The sequence below is a fragment of the Hippopotamus amphibius genome, chromosome 2 (assembly GCF_030028045.1).
Source record: "Hippopotamus amphibius kiboko isolate mHipAmp2 chromosome 2, mHipAmp2.hap2, whole genome shotgun sequence".
Taxonomy (NCBI): Eukaryota; Metazoa; Chordata; class Mammalia; order Artiodactyla; family Hippopotamidae; genus Hippopotamus; species Hippopotamus amphibius.
In genome coordinates this window covers 146244214-146263460 of record NC_080187.1, presented here as the reverse complement: position 1 = coordinate 146263460, position 19247 = coordinate 146244214, and the positions used below count along the sequence as shown (strand labels likewise).

The 19247-nt window shown below is 50.8% G+C and overlaps 1 long non-coding RNA gene and 1 pseudogene across 5 annotated transcripts in view; one reads left to right on the top strand and one right to left on the bottom strand.

Moving 5' to 3' along the window:
* The first annotated feature begins 125 nt into the window (after positions 1-125).
* The window catches only part of LOC130844036 (uncharacterized), a 35583-nt gene continuing 16461 nt past the window's right edge, over positions 126-19247 (top strand). The window contains exons 1-7 of one of the 5 annotated variants that reach the window (XR_009051145.1): positions 126-150; positions 10250-10355; positions 13229-13318; positions 13661-13768; positions 17105-17233; positions 17749-17793; positions 18738-18948. This is a non-coding gene — a long non-coding RNA (uncharacterized LOC130844036). The other 4 variants (XR_009051144.1, XR_009051146.1, XR_009051143.1 and 1 more) reach the window with 4 other exon arrangements.
* LOC130844033 (tubulin polyglutamylase TTLL13-like) lies at positions 199-12127 on the bottom strand (annotated as a pseudogene).

Below are 19247 nucleotides of genomic sequence, written 5' to 3'. Positions count from 1 at the left end.
CACAGCGGTGGGAAGGCCGTCCCCTTGGCGGTTCGCTGATGGCAACAGACCCCAGCCGTGGGAACTTGTCTCCTCTGCCAAGGGGACCCCGTGTCGCTGGCATGACCTCCAGCCCCGGGCCATACGCAGGGTGCAGACTCATCATTAGCGGTAAATCCAGGCGGAGGTTTGAAGGACATGGCCGGCTGTGGCTCCTCTTCATCTTTTAGTCTTTACCCATCTGAAAATAATCGTAGGGCATTGAGGAATTCTTGGTGTCTTTGTGTTTTGCCTTATGCAAACAGGGTTCCTGGCCAGGGCTCTTCAAACGGAAGCTTGGTGGCAGTCTTTGAGGTAGCAAAGATCGAAGAATTTGCCCCTTTGGAAAGCCGAGGGGGTTCTCCAGGAGGGCTTGAGTGCTGGGCTTTCCTCCTGCATTTACGTCTGGTGCCTGGTTTTGAGGAGTGCAGGGGTGTGCTGCAGCAGGGATGAAGAGGCAGCGCAGAGGGTGAGATGCCCGGCCTCGGCTGCTCTGTGTGTTGCAGAGAAAAACCTGGCCACTGTTCACCAGTGCCGAATAGGAATACAGAGACAGCGCTTTGGAGGCATAGAAAGGAATAGCTTTATTACTTTGCCAGGCAAAGGGGGAACACAGTAGCCTAGCGTCTCAAGAACTCCCCCCCTCTCTGGTGAATAGGGAGAGGTCTTATAGTTGGGGCTCTATAAAGGGGTCAGGGGTACACCAAAAGGATGAAGGCAATAACAGTTCTGCATTCCTCTGATGGGCTGGTGGTGAGTTAAGTAGAAGTCAGCATCATCAGCCTTCAGGTCCCACTGGTCTGGGGTCTACATGCTTGTGGGCAGCATACCCTCATTAACTTCTCACACCCGGAGGGAGTTTCGACTTCTGCAAAATAGCTCAAAGATGTTGTGTGTGTACTGTTGCTGGGGAAACAGGACCTGCCCCAAGGCTGCTCTTGACTGCTTCTCCCAGGTCTCCTGCATCCCCTCCCTTCACTAATTAACCGCTGCTTGAATCTGCCCACTGGAACTCAGGGAAGGCCATGGAGGCTGAATGAAGGCTGTTTTCCTATAATCAAAGAAATAGGGGACACAGAAAGGCTTTGTGCCCAGGAGCCCCACGGGGCCCTGCTCCGTATCATGTGTTCAGGGTCTAGCATGGAGGGCGAGGTGCATTCAGTCCATGAGCCACTTACCACTCTTTCCCGTTGCAGAAGAGAGCCCTGGCTTGGGGTTAAAGAGGGGGGCACTGATCCTGCCAGGGCTCGGTCTATGGCTTCTAGCCTTCTGCTGGCTTGGCCTTCTGCAGTGGAAACATGGGTCCCCCTGAGTTTGCACTCACAGAAGAGATTTGCTCACCTTTCCCAACGGTTGCCCAGTTACCAGCACAGAGGAATGGCATCCCATGCTTCCCTCCAGCGTCTTTACCACACTGTATTGTAACTGGTGTGTTTACATGTCCATATCCCTGTTACGTCTGTTGAATGCTGGGACTGCATTTCTGCCATGTCTATCACCAGGGTCTTGTGCATAGAAGGAGGTAACTAAATGGGTCCACTACCTCCCCCATTTCCCATGCAGCTGGAAGTGCCATATAATATTTGGGGAGCATTCCAGCTGTAATATTTGCTAGCGGGACTTTACACACGTCGGAGCGGCCAAAGCTAGTTTTGCATTCTTACGGCTAGTGAGCCTGACGCTGGCGCTGGCAAAATAGTGCCTTCCAGGTGTCTTCGCTGACAATGAGCAGGGGCCGATGGCTGCTGGATCTCTTATCCAGGCGACATGCTTGGGCTGCAGATGGCACCAGGAATGACGTGGAATGGCAGCACTCATGCTTGGCAGTGGCCCTGAGATCCTGGGGATCGATTCATGGGGCCGAACTGGATGCAGGAAATGAGGACCCTGCTCTTTGGCGACCCTTCTCGGGAGGACCAATGGTACCGGACTCAGAGATTGCAGTTCTTGAGTGCCCAGCCCATCCTGGTGAAATCTAGGCTAGGGGAGAAGAGCAGCCCTTTACCACATTTCTTGTGAGGCTGCATGGTGTGGTGGAAGAAAGGGATAAGGAAAATCTCTTCTAGACTGTGGCCACTAGTTAACCAGTTAACTCCTTTGGGATTCAACAAAAACAGAGGACCCAACAGGTTTGCTACTAACCCAGGGAATAGTGAATTTGGCAGCTGCTTTGCTGGCCCAAGACTGTTTGCTTATCTCCCGTGAGAGCCACGGCACTGGCAATGCTAGGGAGAGATGACACAGAAGCCACTGACGGTGGTGGCCTTGTTAGCTGCCAGTCATGAGTTTGGGGTGATTGCAGGGCAGGAAGATAGAGAACAAGCCTCTTGTAAGTGAGACTGGACTTGGCTGGATGTCATTAGTAGAAACAAGGGACCCTCGGAACAGATGCAAAAGGAACCCACAGACCCTTTCCCAAGGCCCAGTGTAAACGGCTTTCCCAGGTTCCACTGCCAGACACAATCATGTTAGCCTCCTTGGCTGTGGCCACCACCACGTGCCGCTACAGCCCTTGTTCCGGGAGAGGCTGTGCAGGGACCCTCAGCTGATACTCATGCAGTGTTTTCTGGCCCCGGTGGCTGGGGAGCAGCATGCGGGTGAGCTGCTCTATGATACCCAGACTTCAGATGAGATTTTCCCTTTGTAGCAGGGCCTTCGTCCTCTCCAGCTCCTCCTCTTCCACAATTTCTTGTGGCTGCATAGTGTCCAGGTGTACTGATAGCAGCGACAAGGTACACGAGCGATGAATGCAGGATCTCCAAGGATGAGTCCCCAGCCATCAACGAGGATGGCTGCAAGACGCCTGCCCACTCTCCCTCCGTCCTTTCCCTGAGCATGGTGGAAAGTTCCCTTTGCTATCGGCTTTCTCACCTCCTGTTCCAAAAGGTCAGGTTCCATCTACTGAAGAGGAGCTCATCTCTCACACAAGAGGAGGAGCGGACAGTACAGACTCCCTTCTCTAGGAGTCCCAGCCTGCTTTCCTGCAGAAAAGCAAGAGCTACAAAACCCCTGACACCTCTTTCTCCTGCTTCCGGTTCCTGTAAGCCATGTGGGTGGAAAGGCCGCGGAGCCAGGCCCTGGACTGGCTCTTCTCCCCTGCTGATTCACCCTGGTTCTGGACCTTGTTTTCCTTTTGCCTCTTATTGCCTGAGGTCTCCTGCTGTTGCTGCTTAAGGCGGATCTCTTCTAGTTTCTGCCTGACAAGACACAGCAGCTTCAGATACCGGAGAAATTGTATTCAGGAGAAAGGGGGTGCGGGAAAATGGGGATGGGGGAAGAGTAGGAAATTGATCTGTTTGGGGACTGATGGGAGAGGAAGGCATGGGAAGATGGGGAAACCTACTAAACGAATCATTAGGAGTCTGATAGAGGGAATTCCGACGTGGTCAGGGGTTAGGACTTAGCGCTTTCACTGCCGCGGGCCTGGCTTCAATCCCTGGTCAGGGAAGGTCCCACAAGCCGCATGGTGCAGCCAAAAAACAAACCAAACAACAGGTGGGAGGGAATCTCAGCTTTGTAATTCAACTATACTTCAGTAAAAATAAATTTAAAAAAGTTTTTTAAGAAAGAGTGATAGAATTTATAGGTCCCTACCTCTTTCCTGGAGTGTCTGGCTTCCTCTGCACGCTGTTGAGGAGCATGTCAGCTTCAGGCTTTGCCCCCACACAGGCGGACAGAGGAGGATGTAGGGCTAAGTACCTGGCACACTCCTTTCTGGCCTTGGAAGCAGCAGTCTCCCGGAAGAGGGACACATTGTGCTTGAAGAAGGGCGCGTACTTCTCCCTGTCAGGCCCAGGGTAGATGCGCTGGTGTCCCCCCAGGTGGGAGTCCTCATAGGGGTCCTGGACCAGCATTGCTGCATGGACGGACTCATTTGGTTCTCGCCTGTGGAAACCAAGCTCAGGGTGAGTCAAGAAAGGACTGAGAGAACGTTCAGTAGGGAGAGGAAGGCTGGCTGAGGCTTTGAGAGCCTCCTGCCAGCTTCATGGCCTTTCGGGCCGCGCCCACGTGGCCAGTCTCACCTGTGTGTAGCCATGAGAACAGGCTTTCCTTTCAGAAATATGGTTTTCATCTTAAGTGCAATGGTGTCCACTTGTAAACTAGCACTCCAAGTTATAGTCTTTTGGGTTTCTGATTACAGTGTAGTATTTAATTACTACTCTATACAGTAGTTAAGTACAGAAAATTTACAAGAGCAAAAAGAAGATAAAAACCTCTAATCTTACTATGAAACTGGCATATTGGCTATGAGGATGAACTCTAGGGCAGGCCTTACTGAGTTTGAACCCTGGCTTTGCCACACATTACCTTGTTCTTTATTCCTTCCTTTCCTTCCTTCTTTATTTTAGAGGAAAATGGGACCATACAACATTTTTAAATGGCTGCCTAGTATCCTACTGGTTCTATGATTGTACTTTTGTTTATTAAGTCCCGTAGTTTTCAACCTTTTTCCCCACTGAAAGACATGATTCCTAACGGTCACGTGCACTGTCCAGTCTCGTGGGAATACCTGGGGTATTTACAGTTACACTTCACCTTCATTCACACAGACACTTGAGTGCCTACTGTGTGCCAGGTCCTCAGGATGTCATGGCAAAACTCACACACACACTGGCCTGCATATCACAATGTAAGTGGTGAAGAGTGATGCTATTATAGGAATGCTCCTCACTCTTTTCACGTTCATTTTTTAAATTTAATTGATTGATTGGCTGGCTGGCCGTGTTGGGTCTTCGTTGCTGCACACGGGCTTTCTCTAATTGCAGCGAGCGGGGGCTACTCTTTGTTGCGGTGCGCGGGCTTCTCACTGCTGTGGCCTCTCTTGCTGCGGAGCACGGGCTCTAGGCACGTGGGCTTCAGTAGTTGCAGCGCATGGGCTCTATACTTGTGGCTCACAGGCTCAATAGTTGTGGCACACGGGCTTAGTTGCTCCGCGGCATGTGGTATCTTCCTGGGGCAGGGCTCGAACCTGTGTCCCCTGCATTGGCAGGCGGATTCTTAAGCACTGCGCTAACTAGGAAGCCCCTCAAGTTCATTTTTATTGTCATTAACAAATTATACTTTAGTATCAGCAACACATTACTATGTTTGTAACCCTTCTTACAATGGAAACAGTGGGTAAACGATAACGCCCTATTATTGGATGTCTAAACCGTTTTCTCTGTTTCTTGATTATAAACTTTCATGGAAATGGTTTCTAGAGGAGCTTCATTGGAAAGAAAAGAAAAAAAAACAGAACAAACCCCATAAAGTTCCTTATGTGCTAATATGAAATAGTTCTAAAATACACTGGTAAGCAGGGTACAGAGAGTGTGAAAGTTATGCTATTGTCTGGGTAAAGGGAGAAAACCAATTTATATAAATACACATATGTATGTGCATTAAAGTTTTGTGAACGTGTACACATGACCCAGGGAACACTGATCCGCTCCAGGGAGGAAAACTGAGTAGCTAGAGGAGGAGGGTAGGAGAGAGACTATTCACTGTGTCTTTTGAATTTGCATAGATAATACATTACTTATCTATGATATGTGGTGTATTATCGATGCAAAAAATTGTTTTTAATAGCTACTCAGCCCCAGACTGCCTTCTCCATCTAGAGAAGGACTCTTACTCACAGGCAAGTAATAATAAAAGAAGATAAGTTACACAGCTAAGCACACATCAAACACCTGGGGCACCTGGCTTCTCGTGGCTCTTGGTGGCACTGGAAAAGCCGCTCCTTCACTCTCCGCTTGTCCTCTTCCATCACCTTTCTTTTGTCACAGCCCCAGAGGTTGACAAGGGTCACAGTATCACAGAGAAGTGCATCCTTCACTTCTCGATCAAGGCATGAGTCAGTGGTGAAGCTCGGAGAGTGGTTTACCTGCCAGGAGAAGGCATTATCCATCCCCTTCCTAGACCACCTGAGCAGGTCATGATTCTTGCAGGCCCAGCTGGAGGGTCCAGGAGAGACATCCCCTCCAGTGGCTTTAGCCAAAGAAGCTGGATGTTCTCACTTCCAAGGCCACAGGACTCTGCCACAGAGATCCCTCCAGTGTAGAGGCTGGTGAAAGCAAATCAGACAGCCTGACTCTATAGCTATAGTGTCCTTACAGGCAAGGCTTACACGAGGAACGTTTGGGATCCAAGATCTGGGTTCCTATGGTGGAGGCCAGAGACCACCAAGATTGGACTTAGCAGGTCAGACGTGCCGATGTCTTACACCTTCTGTTACATCCTATCCACCCTAAGGCCTGTACATCCCCCATTCCATGTTCCACCAGCTGAGTACACTCCTATCCCAGGTGTCCTGTTCAGGGGCAGACCCTGGTTTTGCAGAGCCTGGGAGATGATCCTCACCTCCCGGAGCCGGGGCTTCAGCGTGTGGTCCAGCAAGATGTCAAAACCAAGGATCTCAAATCAGGCACATGTACCTCCACTCAGATATTGGGGAAAACAGGTTCGGTAGTTGTGGCGAACAGAATGTGCCGAGATGCTGGTTTTGATGATGATGTCCTCGATGTCTCCCCTCCGCTCTCGGGAGTCGTAGCTGTGCTCTCGCAGCCAGGTGTTGAGTGTTGACAGCTTCCTGTGAGGCCCAGGGGTCAAAGGAAGACCAGCAGAGCCGGGCTGCAGGCAGGAGGCTCCCTAACACTAACCGTAATTCCGTGCCTAGGTTCCTTGCGCTTTAAGGGGTTGCTACCAGCTTGGAGCAGGGCTTAATTATAGGGTGGGGTTTGGGGCTGCACTTGGTAGTCAGGCACAGGACAGGGGTCTGTAAAGGTTAAGCCAGCTCAACCTCCCAAGGGCCAGCTCATTTCATGGGCTGCTGAGACCGTGGGGCTAAAGGGCAGAGAAAGAGGGGAAAGCAGAGTAGAGCATACCTTTCACTGCCCACAGCATCGTCCCGGACAATATGCTCACTGTGTTTGTTGGTAGCATAGTTGGTCAGGTGCATGCAGACGTCATCCTGGGAAGAGAGTGGCCCTGTGGCCTCTGGCTGCTTCCACATAGTTCTTCCCTCCAGCCCTGTGTTGCCTTTTGATGACCCACCCCTCCCCAGGGTGACTCATCTCCTCTCCCTCTTCAGGGAGGACTGTTCTGTAGGCTCCCAGGGAGGGGGGGTGTCCTTCCTGCAGGTGTGGCTTTTCTGCAGTCTACCCCCCGCCCCGCCCCCACCACGTGCTCTCCTCCTACTCCTCCTAGCCAGGTGCCCAGGCACTCCAGGTTTCACTCCTTGTTCATGGGTGACAAGCTAGCTGCATGACAAGCCCCTGTACCCGGTTTCTCCACAGAACCTCAGTACTCGTGGCAGTGGAAGAGGGTGCTGCCCTGCACCGTAGGGCTGCTGGCTGCCCTCGTTTTTTTTTTTTTGTTTTTTTTTAAGGATTCTCTTAAGATTGTTTTGATGTGGACCGTTTTTTATAAAGTCTTTATTGAATTTGTTACAATATTGCTTCTCTTTTACATTTTGGTTTTTTGACCATGAGGCATGTGGGATCTCAGGTCCTTGACCAGGGATTGAACGCACACCCCCTGCATTGGAAGGCAAAGTCTTCACCACTCGACCTCCAGGGAAGTCCCCCAGCTGGCCTCCTACAGGTGGTTGTGCCTGGGCTCCACGTAGGGCATGGTGGCAAAGCGGGCCAGGCCCTCCTCATACGTGAAGATCCGAAGAGGGTCACAGGATGTGATCAGGATGTAGCTTCGCGTGTCAAACTTGAAGCCGTCAATGAGGAAGGGCTGAGAGCAGCAAACCCACCAGGGGAAAATAATAGTACGGTGGTTTCTCAGTATCTGCAGGGGACTGGGTCCAGGACCTCCCCAGGGATACCACACTCCGCGGATGCTCACGTCCCTTGTACAAAATGGTGTCAGCCCTGCGCATCCACGGGTTCCACATCTGCACAGAGGGAGGGCTGACGACTTTTGAAGTACCTACTCTGTCCCATAAACTGCTGTAAGCGCTTCAAATACATAATAACTCATTTAATTTTCACAGCAACCATATAAGATACTGTGTTCATGCCCCTTAACAAATGAGGAAACTGAGGCATAGCACAGGTAAGAAATTTGAGCAAGATCACATATTTAGAAAGTAGAGGAACTCAGGTTCGGAGCAGGTTAGCTCCGAAGCATGGCTCCATGCTGCCTCCCAGGTAACAGGGGGTTGCAGGAAGGGCAGGAGCCTCGAACTGTCTTCCTCCCTGGCTGTGGCAGAGATGAGGCACCCCAGTGCTGGCAGAGGGACCTGGTGGTCCTGAGGCACCCTTCACCTTGGAGGTGTATTGCTGGCAGATCATGTGTTCTCCTGGCTTCAGCTCCCGTGGATTTCGGGTGATGAAGACGCCACGTCCCTGACAGCCTCTGTCCGGCTTGCAGATGTAAGTGCGGGTTTTTCGCTGAGGGGCATAGGACTGGAAGTCCCCATAGCTGTGTGCAGAGTGGGGGGAGGGGTGGTCAGAGGGTTTCTGTGCATGATGGCTGTCCCAGGACCCTGGGGAGTTCTTCCCGCTGTCCAGTCCCTGCTCTTCTTGGAGTACTCAGTCTCACACCTACTTCTTTTTTTTTTCACCATGTTTTTTTTTAAGAACTTTTATTGAGATATAATGGACGTGCAATAAACTGCATGTATTTAAAGGGTACAGTTTGATATTTTTTTCTTATTAGTAATGTATATATGGCAATCCCAATCTCCCAATTCATCCCAGCCCAAGTTTTTTTTTTTAATTGAAGTATAGTTGATGTACAACATCATATAAGTTTCAGGTGTACAATACGATTCACAATTTTTAAAGGTTATACACCATTTATAGTTATTATAAAATATTAGCGCTATTCCCTGTGTTGTAAATATATCCTTGCAGCTTATTTTACACACAATAGTTTGAGACTTACTTTTCTTTAACCTGCTAAAACTGCCCTTCTACTGCCATTCCCCTGAGACATCCTAGGTCCTGGGGCCAGGTTCTGGTGGGAACTGAGATGGCGAACCCTCTCCTCCCCCAGAATCTCAGCCTGGGCAACTAGGCTCACTCACTCTGCAGGGAGGCACCAGGTGCGTGGGAAGATGTTGTATTCGGTAGGATAGAGTTTCTGCATGCGGTTGAGGTTCCGAGCCTGCAGATTCTTGCGGCACATTTCTGTCATGCCAGGGAAGTGGCTGATTTTCTGAAACAGAGCCAGTTGGCTATATTACCCCTCAGAGTAAGGAGCCGTTCCTGGGGCCTGGGCATTCCAGGTAGCAGTGGAGAAGGACTGGGGAGGTCAAGGGAGACGTCACAGTGGAGGTAAACACAGCACCTAGTCCCCCAGGGGAGAAAAGGAAGGTTCCCTAAGGCAGGTGAGAAACTGCCCCTTGGCCTCTCCCCAAAACACACATACACAGCAGGGTGAGGAAATGAGGGGTGGCGAGAAGGGCTAGGCAGGCCTTTGGGCCTTCTAGCCACCTTATAACATCCCGCAGACTACCAGGGCCTAGTGCTATGGGGATAACGGGTGCAGAGTAACACAAAGCAAATGAGAAAACGTTTCCCCAAAAAGAAAGGAGACTAAGATCAGCCTCAGGGAATGCACAGCCGTGGCACCCTCAGAGGGCAAGGCACTGGCACGGTGGCCTGCTGGAAAGCCCCGCTGCTCTGGCCCGCAGGCCTAGGAGTTGCCCAGCTCTCTGGCTTCTCCCCTCACGAGCTGTGGGAACTGCGTGTTTCTGAGCCTCAGTGTCCTTAACAGAGGGTATCTTTTGGGAATCCCCTGGCGGTCCAGTGGTTAGGACACGCTGCTTTCACCACTGGGGGCCTGGTCGGGGAACTAAGATCCCACACGCCGTGGAGCAGCCAAAAAACAAAACAAAACAAAACAAGCATAAGGGTATCTTTTTGAGGATTTAATGAGGGGAGAATGTAAAAGCACTTACCAGTGTCTGACCTCAATAAATGCTGTTACGGTTACCCTCATCTCACAACTGCTCCCTGCATGCCCCTCCTTAGGGGCTTCCTGAGCGCTTCTAGCAGTCTCTCTCTCTCTGTCTCTCGCTCTCGGTCTCTCTCTTCTCCCACGATTCTCAGGACAGGTGATAGTCTCAGCTCCCTGCCTGCTTCCCTCAAAATAAGCCTTACAGACACTTTTAAATTATTTTATTGCTAACCACCCCATAGACCCAATCAGAGCACAACAAACACACCATGAAGAAGTAATGTCTTCTTGTGGACCCCAGTCCATCTTTCCTGACTTTCTTGCTGCCTTGCAGGACCCCACACTGACTCTTAATGGATGTGGAGTGCAGGCGAAGCTGCTCACAAGGCTGGATCACTCAGCTGGCTCTGCTGACAGCTCTGAAGCTCCCCGTCTTGCCGGTAAGATAGGCTCGCCTGCCCTGCAGGGGCCAGCTGAGCACAAATGCTTCCAGGCAAGCAGCATATATTGAGATAGCATGTGCCCAGCAGACACTTCCTTCAGATAACAGAAGTTCCAGAGACCCAAGAGAAAACTATTTCCATTGGTGCGGGAGCCCCTGGTCATGGCCTTTCCTACTCTGCCCAGGGCTATAGCCACCCAGAGTGGCAGCCTCGGGTGCCTGGGCGAAAGGTTGGGAGTAGTCATTCTGGGGCAGTAGTTCCTTTAGGATCTTGGGTCGGGAAGTTGTACCTGAAACCTCTTCATGTCCCTGACTTGTTCCAGTGAGACATAGCAGTCTGTCCAGTACACAGTTCACTCTTCGTCCTCCCCCACATCCTTCAGGCCACACATTTGGGCTGCCCGACGCACTGTGGAGAGAGGCAGGTCAGTGGAGCCAGCCTGGGCACTGGCAGCAAGCTTTGGGACTGTAGCTGGGTCAGGAAAGGAGGAGACCTGACCAGAAAGCGGGATGAAGAGGGAGGTAGTTCCTACCTTAGCCCTGCAGTTTGGTTACCATTGCGAAAATTCCAAGTTCATGAGGCCATCAGGGCCCTTCCAATATCTGTGACAGAAAACTAGAGCCTGGCTCTCTGTTCCTGTCAGTCCTGTCAATTAGGAACGGTTTCTGGCCTGCAGCACTGACCCTCGGAGGGGTTACACGGGAGCCTCACACTTTGGGGGGGACCCGCAGCACATTTGCCAGTGGGGAGGAGGGGAGGAAGAAACGACTAACCGAGCTGGTGATTTGTTTTTTTAATTGCTGAAGCCCCCTCAAAAGCTGTCTTGCAAAAACACGTTTAACCTGGTCTCATCTCATCTCTGGCAAGATCTAGGAGGGGCGGGGGATTTTTGCCATTTTTTTTCTTTTCTTGTTAGCTAACTGGAGATTCCCACTCTACCGCTGAGACTAATTGGAACAGTGATGTCTCAGCTGCCGGGAGCTGAGCCAGGAGGCTTTGTACAGGCTATAGGCCAGCCTAACAAGATCCAGGGGCCGGGAGCAGATTGGGGGACCATCTCCAGAGTGAACGCTGCAGCCCTAAATGTCCTCTTACGGCCAGTGGTGCGAGTGATGAGCTGGGTGCCTACCACTCTCATACTTGCAGTTGGTCGGATCGCTGGCCAGGGGTCTGGAATGGAGGAAGAGCACACATCAGGCAGAGGGAGAAAAGGACCCTGGGCTGCCAGGCACCCTGATGGAGAGATGTCCAACAGATTAACAGTGCAATTCCTTTTCTCTAGAAGCCACTTAAAGGAACCTCCTGGATGATATAAACATGCTGAAATTCGAAACTCAGCCAGCCCAAATGGTTCTGCATTTTGTTTTAGTGGTACCAAAAGGCTAGTGATCTCCTGTATTTCCTGTCCTCTTTGCCAGGCTAAAGGGAAGACTGGATCCCAGCCTGACGGCTGAAGGGCAAAGGGTTACTCTCTGGAGCTGGGCAAATGAGGGGGTCCTGGGAACGGTTACCTGCGTTTCGGCCTTCTCTTTCTCCTCCCAACTGCTAAGTCATCTGGGGCAGCTGGGGGTATGATTTTCTTTGGTATCTTCTTGGCTATGGTGGATAAAGGAACTCTATTGCTAAATGCACTATAGTCAGCCTCTGAGCGTGCCTGCTGAGAACGGTTATAAGGGATGGTAGCTTCCCCTTCAGCACTCCTCCTCAGGTTCCTCCTCTTCAACATAGTCTTCCTCGGAGTCACCGGTCTTTCAGGTACTTGGCTCCATCCCCTTAGATTCTGAGGGGAGAGGGGTGGGAATGAAATATATATGACGTCCCTCCAGGTCCAGGAAGGCCAGGGGGAATCCACCCAGGGATCTTTATGGCGTTCTAAGGGAACATTGCAGCTCCTTCAGAACAGAGCAGTCCCATTACAGAATGGGATGTTTCCAAGTAGGTAACGGAGTCCATGGGATGCCCATGAGGTGTTAGAGTCTCTGACAAGCCCCAGTCTTCCAAGATCACTGCATACAACTCTGGGGTGCATGAAGGAGCTGAACTCAGCTGGCAGTGGCCATGACCATAGCTTTTTGCTCTGAATGTGATGGGGGATGGCTGGGGGCCCTGGGGGGAAGTTTGCATTGAAAAAAAGAGCTTAAGACCAAAGGTCGCCTAGGCCAGCTTTTTCCCTGTCCCATGATTCAGTTTCTCCATACACACACACACACACACACTGGGGCCAGGCCCCCAATGGCCAAGACCCCTTGGGCTCTGACAGCAAAGGGGAAGCCCTGGCGGGTATTGCCCACCCCAGGTTCTGAGGAGAGCGGAGGGGCTGCTGGGTCCGCCCCTATGGCCTGGTGTGGGACTCAGCGGCTTGCTAATGACACCCTCGGGCGCTTCCTGCTCCTTCCCGCGTGCTGCTGGGCCTCTGGGACCGTGTCCTTGTTCCACTGGACTGGCTGTTCCCGCCAACCGCGAGGGGGAGCCCGCTCCCCACTGCACCCCAGCTTCAGGCCTGGCTCGCAGAGCCCAGGGGAAGCGGCGCCTCCTGAGGCAAGCCGGCCACCCTAAGGGCAGCCCTATTGGCCGCCCTAACGGCTGCGTCCATTGCCTTGGACACGAGGGCGGCCCCCACTGGAGATGCGTCCTGGGGGCGGGGCTTTCCCGAGAACCACACCCACTTGGGCGCCTCCGCAGCTCACTGGGGGGCAGATTTGATTGACAGCCACGATCCCCAGTGAACAGCGCCCCCCAGAGGCCGACTTGGTTTCGCCCATTTCCCCACGCTCTGAGCAGGGAGCGCGGGCCCCGCGCTCGCTTGCGTGAGTTGGGAGAATTGCGTGGACCCTCCAGAGCTGGTTTGAGGGATAATCCTTCTACCACAGGAACACTCGTCTCTGGTCAGGAAGGAGACAGAACCTGGACAGGTGGCCGCTCGCTGGCAAACGTCCCTTCCAGGACACCTCCTTTTCCGGGTACGCCGAGCGCTTTGCCAGCGGGCGGGCCTTCCGGGAGGGGTGGGAAGTGGCTCGTGTCTCTGGCAGGAGGCGGGTGTGTGTGCGGGTGTAGACCCGAATCCTGCGGGCGGGCGGAGGGGCCGCAGGCCTGAGGCGAGGTCCCCCGAGGCTGCGGCTGCTCGGCCGGGAGGCGGCCGTTCGTTCCTCCGGTGGGGCGGCGCAGCGAGGGCCCCTGCCGGGGGCTCTTCCGAAGCCCGTGCCCTCACCTGAAGGAGGGCCGTCCTGCGCTTGCCCGGCTTCCCCGGCGCGCTGCCGGCCTTCTCAGGGCGGAGGGCATCCCCCTTCCACCGTGCGGCTCAGGTCACCGCTGCCATGGCTTTGCCCCATCGGCCGGATGCCCCGGAGCTGCCTGACTTCTCCATGCTCAAGAGGCTGGCCCGAGACCAGCTCCTCTATCTGCTGGAGCAGGTCAGTGCCCGCCCCGCGGGGGGACTTCGCTGCATCAGCAGTGCAGCACTCCCTGGATGCATAGCTCTTTCTCACTGAGTTCCCTTGATCTTGCTCTTGGCCCTTGGTGTTGTCCTTGGAGCTTCTGTGGCAGGTCCAAGATGAAGCACTCGGGCAGGAAAATCAGAGGGCAGTAAGAGCTGCTTGGGTCGCCCTGGCCTGAGAGTTCATGGGACTCTCCCACCCACCCCCCACCCCGCCCCTAATTTTTTCATACAGACAAATGAGACACCCCTAGTGCCAGGCATCCCTGGGGACGGAAAGATGGTTAAGACAACTTTATCCTTAGAGTTCTTGCATTCCAGTGGGAGCCCTGTGAAACACACATGACCACACACAGGGTATCATGTGGTAAATGAGTGACAGCTAGGGTGCCTGCAACAATCATTTCTAGCTGGAGTCATCTAGGAGTTTCAAGGAGGCGGAGTGTGAAGATTAGCACATTTTCCTTGGAGATGGGAGAGGATGTTCCAGGCAGATGGGCGGGTAGGAGCAAAGTTGAGGAACCAGGGAAGGACAAGGCATGTAGTACAGGGAAGAGAGGGATGAGAAGTTACACCGTGAGCATTAGGCAGCTGCTGAAGGTTTTTCCCCCATCCGTGACATGAAACAGTACTTGAAGATGACTGTAATAGCCATTGTGAAGTTGGGTACATGGGCAACAAGAAGGCCGCTGAGGAGACCATAGATGAGACTGAAGTAGTAAAGGCCCACACAAAGTTAGTGGCAATGGAAGTGAAAGGAATTGATGGGGGGTTTTGGTTTTTGAGTGGAAGACTCAAAGACGTTGACTGGTTGTAAAGGTTAAGTGAGAAGCAGAGCCGAGTCTGGGGTTTGTAACTTGAGCTAATGAGACAGTGATGCTGTTACTGTGATGGTAACGGGTTGTGCATACAGTCACTTGTTGACTGTTCATACTTCCCACTAGATCGGAAGGTCCTTGAAGACAGGGAACCTATTTTGTTCAGCAGTGTGTACCCAGTGAGTACCTAGCTTAGAGTCAGGCGCTTAGCATGTGCTTAATAAATATGTGTTGCATGAACATTGAATGGAAATGAGAAAAAGAATTAGAAAGAGGAAGGGGTTTGGGTTGGTGGGGAAAGTTGAGTAGTTTGGGTTTGGATAGGGTGAAGTTAAGATGCTAGTAGGAAATACTGATTGTAACACATCAGCAGATGGAAATGCAGGCTTGCAGCTGGGATAAAGATGGGGACTTGGGAGAATCTCAGAGAACCTCAGGGGAGGTGGAGCCATAGTTTATTTCTCTGTACTATGTCTTGTAGTGGTAGCACAATGATTGGCACATGGAAGACACCCAACAAATGTCTGAGGGATTGAAAAGAGATGCTAGTTAGAGCCACTAGTTCAGGTGAGCTCCCCGTGAAAGAGGGTAAATGAGACCAAGGATGGAAACTTGTAAATAGAGTGTATTGAGGAAGAGCTGCCCGCAAGGGTGACTCAACGCGTCCAGAGTGGATTTCTGTGCACTCATGTCCTCTTCGAATGAGCTCCTCTGACTTAATTCTTATTAATAAGCACTGCTGTTCAGGCTTGAAACCTCAAAGTCGTCTTTGACTCCCCTTCCTTCCTCACACTTAGCGGATCCAGTTGCTGAGTCCTGTGGATATTTCCTTACACCTGACTTTTTAAATGGTGATTAGAAAATAACACATACATATTCTCGAAAATGTAGAAGATTAAGTGTAAAGAAAAAAAATCACTTATAACCCTAGCATCAGATACAAGCACTGTTAATGCTGTTAATTTCTTTCAAGTATTTTTAAAAATTCTAACACACGTTCCATGTATCTCTTAAATGGCCTATTTTTGTTCACATCACCACCAGCCTAAATCAGGTCCTCCTTCATTATCCCAGGCTTGGGCTGCTTGTTTGTTTTCTGTTTTTGTCTTTGCTTTTTCTGCCGCACCCTGTGGCATGCAGCCCTTCCCCGACCAGGGATCAAACCCTCGCCCCCTGCCGTGGAAGTGCAGAGTCTTAACCACTGGACCACCCAGGAAGTCCTTGGGCTGCTTGGACTGTCGCATTAACCACATAAGTGGACTCCTTGCCTCCAGGTTCTCATGTCTCCAATCCATTTTACCCGCAGTTCCCAGATTTACCTAACGAAAACTCCCCGCTGATTGGATACTTCAGTGCACAAAAGCTTTCTATTTTTCCTTGTTAGAGGAAGAATAGAGGATCAACTGCAAACTCCCTAACCCGGCATTTGGGACCCTTCATGCTCCAGTTCCTGTCCAATGTTTCAATCTTGTTTCCCGCCATTCCCTACATCAGGATGTCTCAGCCTTGGTGCTGTTGACATTTTGGGCTGGTGAATTCTTTGTGGTGGGCCTGTCCTGTGCGTTGTAGGATATTTAGCAGCGTGCCTAACCTCTACCCACTAGATGCCACTAACACCCCCTGCCCCAAGGTGGACAACTCAAAATGTCTCCAGGCTTTGCCAGATGTCCCCTGGGAGGCAAAAGCAGCGCTGGTTGAGGACCACTGCCTTGCATGTACCTTACCCATCAGGCAAACTGAATCGTTTGTGCTGCCCTTCCCATTCAGCCTGTACTCTTTCCCTGGCCTTTGCTGGATTGTCATCTTAATCTATCACTGCCCACATTCTACCCATTTCTCAAAGCCTAGTTGAGAGGAAGCTTTCAACAACTTCCCCCTCTCTTCCACTCAGTGTGACCTCTTCTTCCTCTGGACAGATGGGAGAGCGGCGTCAGGAGTGCTGAAGCAGGAACCAGATGATAGGGATTTGGGGTGGGAGACGCGTGGGTGGGTGAGGGCTGCCCTGGGTTCAGTTTTCTGCCTTGAACAGAGGTTATTTTTGTAATTAGAAGCAAAATGCCATTTAAAGACATATCTGGCAGTCAGTTGAGGGGCTGCGGGTTACATGGTGCGGTTTTGTTTTGTTTGGCTTCATTCAGCAGGGGATGGCTTGGGCTATCAGGAGGCAGAGTGGAGGAGGCAGTGGAGTGGAGGAGTCATGATGTAGAACAAGGTCACAGGTGAGCAGGAGGGTTGAGTGGTGAGGACTTAACCTTAGAAAGAAGGTGAAATATCCTTCCACTGGTATAGAAAATGAGCAGACAAAATAGGTTTGAATTGATCTGAACTGGTCTCATTTAGCACATTTCAAAGCATTTCGTATCAATGGAGTCAAAACTCAATACAAGCTGTAGCCGTATGCTATTCCTAAAAGATTTTCCCTTGACATGATAAACAAGTAAACCAATTTGGCTCTAGACCATTTTGCTTTAATCCTTTTATCTTTTGTACCACAGTAATTGAAGACAGCAATACCTGGATTTAATTATGAAACGACATTTACTAAAACTTCAAATATTAAGAATTATGAAAGCAAAGCTTGAAAGTAACTGCTTACCCTAAAAAGTGTCAAATGACCTGAAATGGTACGTAATAAAAAGTGAGTGCTTGAATTTCCCTGCTCCCCGCCCTTCCCTCTTCCCATCACAGCTCCCTGCCCTGGATCTGGTGAGCGAATTCTGGTTCTCCATCAGGGATTTATTTTATCTGAGATTTTTTTTTATGACAGTGAAATTTATAATAATTTGATAAGATTTGGATGTGGTCTTTGACTAGAAAGATTATTTTTTGACTGGGGGCTGACCTTCAACAGTTGTTATAAAACCAGTCACAAGGAGTTAGTTAGAAGCAGCAGTGGCTTGATAGGCAGTAAGGTAAGAAATCTCTCCTTGAGATGTTTACTGGTGAGAGCTGTTGAGGGTCTGCTACAAAGCAACACGTGGCCAGTACAGTCTGGCATATTTAGGTTTCTAATCCTCCCAATTAAATATCACAAAAGTTTAAAGGAGAGTGATCAACGGGGCCACATGTGATACAATTTATGCTGTGGCTCCAGAGTACACGAGGTTAAGTTTTTTGTTTCTTTTTGTTTTTGTTTTAGACGTATTCCGTGTACCACATCAAACACTATCAGCACTATTTATGGGTAAGTGGGTCAAGGGATTTTCTGTTTAGATTATGTCTTTTTCTAGAAAAACAGCCCATGGGAAAGTATTCTCTTTTCCAGCTCTAACAGGGAAGGCCCATTGCCTATGCTAGAAAAATCTCAGAATTTAGGTTTTGATAGTTAACGCTTTAGTGGAATATACAGAATAAACAAAAGATCGCCAAAAGGGGACCATATTCCCCAATTAGACAGAATGGGCCACGCATACAGAAGGAATGTTAATGCAGCTGGCTCAACTTGTTTTTAATTGAGAGAAGCAAATCTTTCCCCTTTAAAAACCCACTTGAGCATCCCTGTTAGTTATGCAGAAACAGTGAGAGAAAGCTGTTATGTTTTATGGATTTTTGCTGTTATAGAACCTTCCGTGACTTGCCCTGAGTCTCCTGAATGCAAAGCTAATTAGGCGAGGAGGTGGAGTATTTGCATAGGAGCTAGGTCTTCTGGGGAAGACTCCAACCCCTAATTCCTGACATTCAAAGTCCTGCACTCTTTTGGGGGTAGATAAGGGTGGGCCAAACTCAAGCATAAAATATTACCTTGAGGAAAGACTGCTGACCCAGGCTCACTATAAGCAAGTCGCAAAGAGAGTGTGAGCTGCGGAAAGGATGGGATTCTAGCACAGTGTGTGGTGTGTGGAAGCAACCCTTTATCCAGCCACTCAGGCACACTGGATAATAGTGACTGAGTGTGAGTGGTGTGTGTGTGTGTGCACGCGCGCGCGTGCTCAAAGGTGGAGCATCCTAGAGTGAACTTAACATCTAGGAAGTGGGACCATCTTCCCTTTAAGAAGCCTGCAGTCTGCTCTGGGACCAACCAGCCCAAGTCCAGGGAGCTGTGCAGGGTCAGTGTTCAACAGTGACACCATGCGGCAGTGAGGCCCAACAGCACGAGAGAACTAGTCAGGCTCCACTTCTCTTTCTCAGTGACATTTGCAAGAGCCAATGCAGTCCGCTCATAGGATCCCATCAGCCAGAGAAGGACAGACCAAAGTGACACTTGTTGAATCAATTCCTGGAAGCCAAGCTTTCTGATCAACCCAGGTGCTTCTCAAGGAGTCTTCCCAGAGAAAGGGTCTTGAACAAGAATTGAAGACGGCCTTCAGATGAATATTAGCTACGTCGTGCATCCTGAGAGGTGAGCTGACTGGGGTCCAGACAGGCTGCACAACAGATTCAGCTATGGGTTATCTGGGGGCAAACGCACATTTAGATCTGCCCCAGGGCACGTCGCCTTCCTGCTGGAAATTAACCTATGAGAAACAGAGAGGTGGGTCTGCTTTTGGCCGTGCAGGTAAATTTACCACAGGTAAATGGTATTAGACGTGCATATTGGACACGGTGATGGAACCAAACTCTCTGGAGGAATTTCTGAGCACCCCGTCCCTGGCAAGGAGGGACTGGAAGCAGACCCAAGCCAGCAGGGCCTCTCCAGGG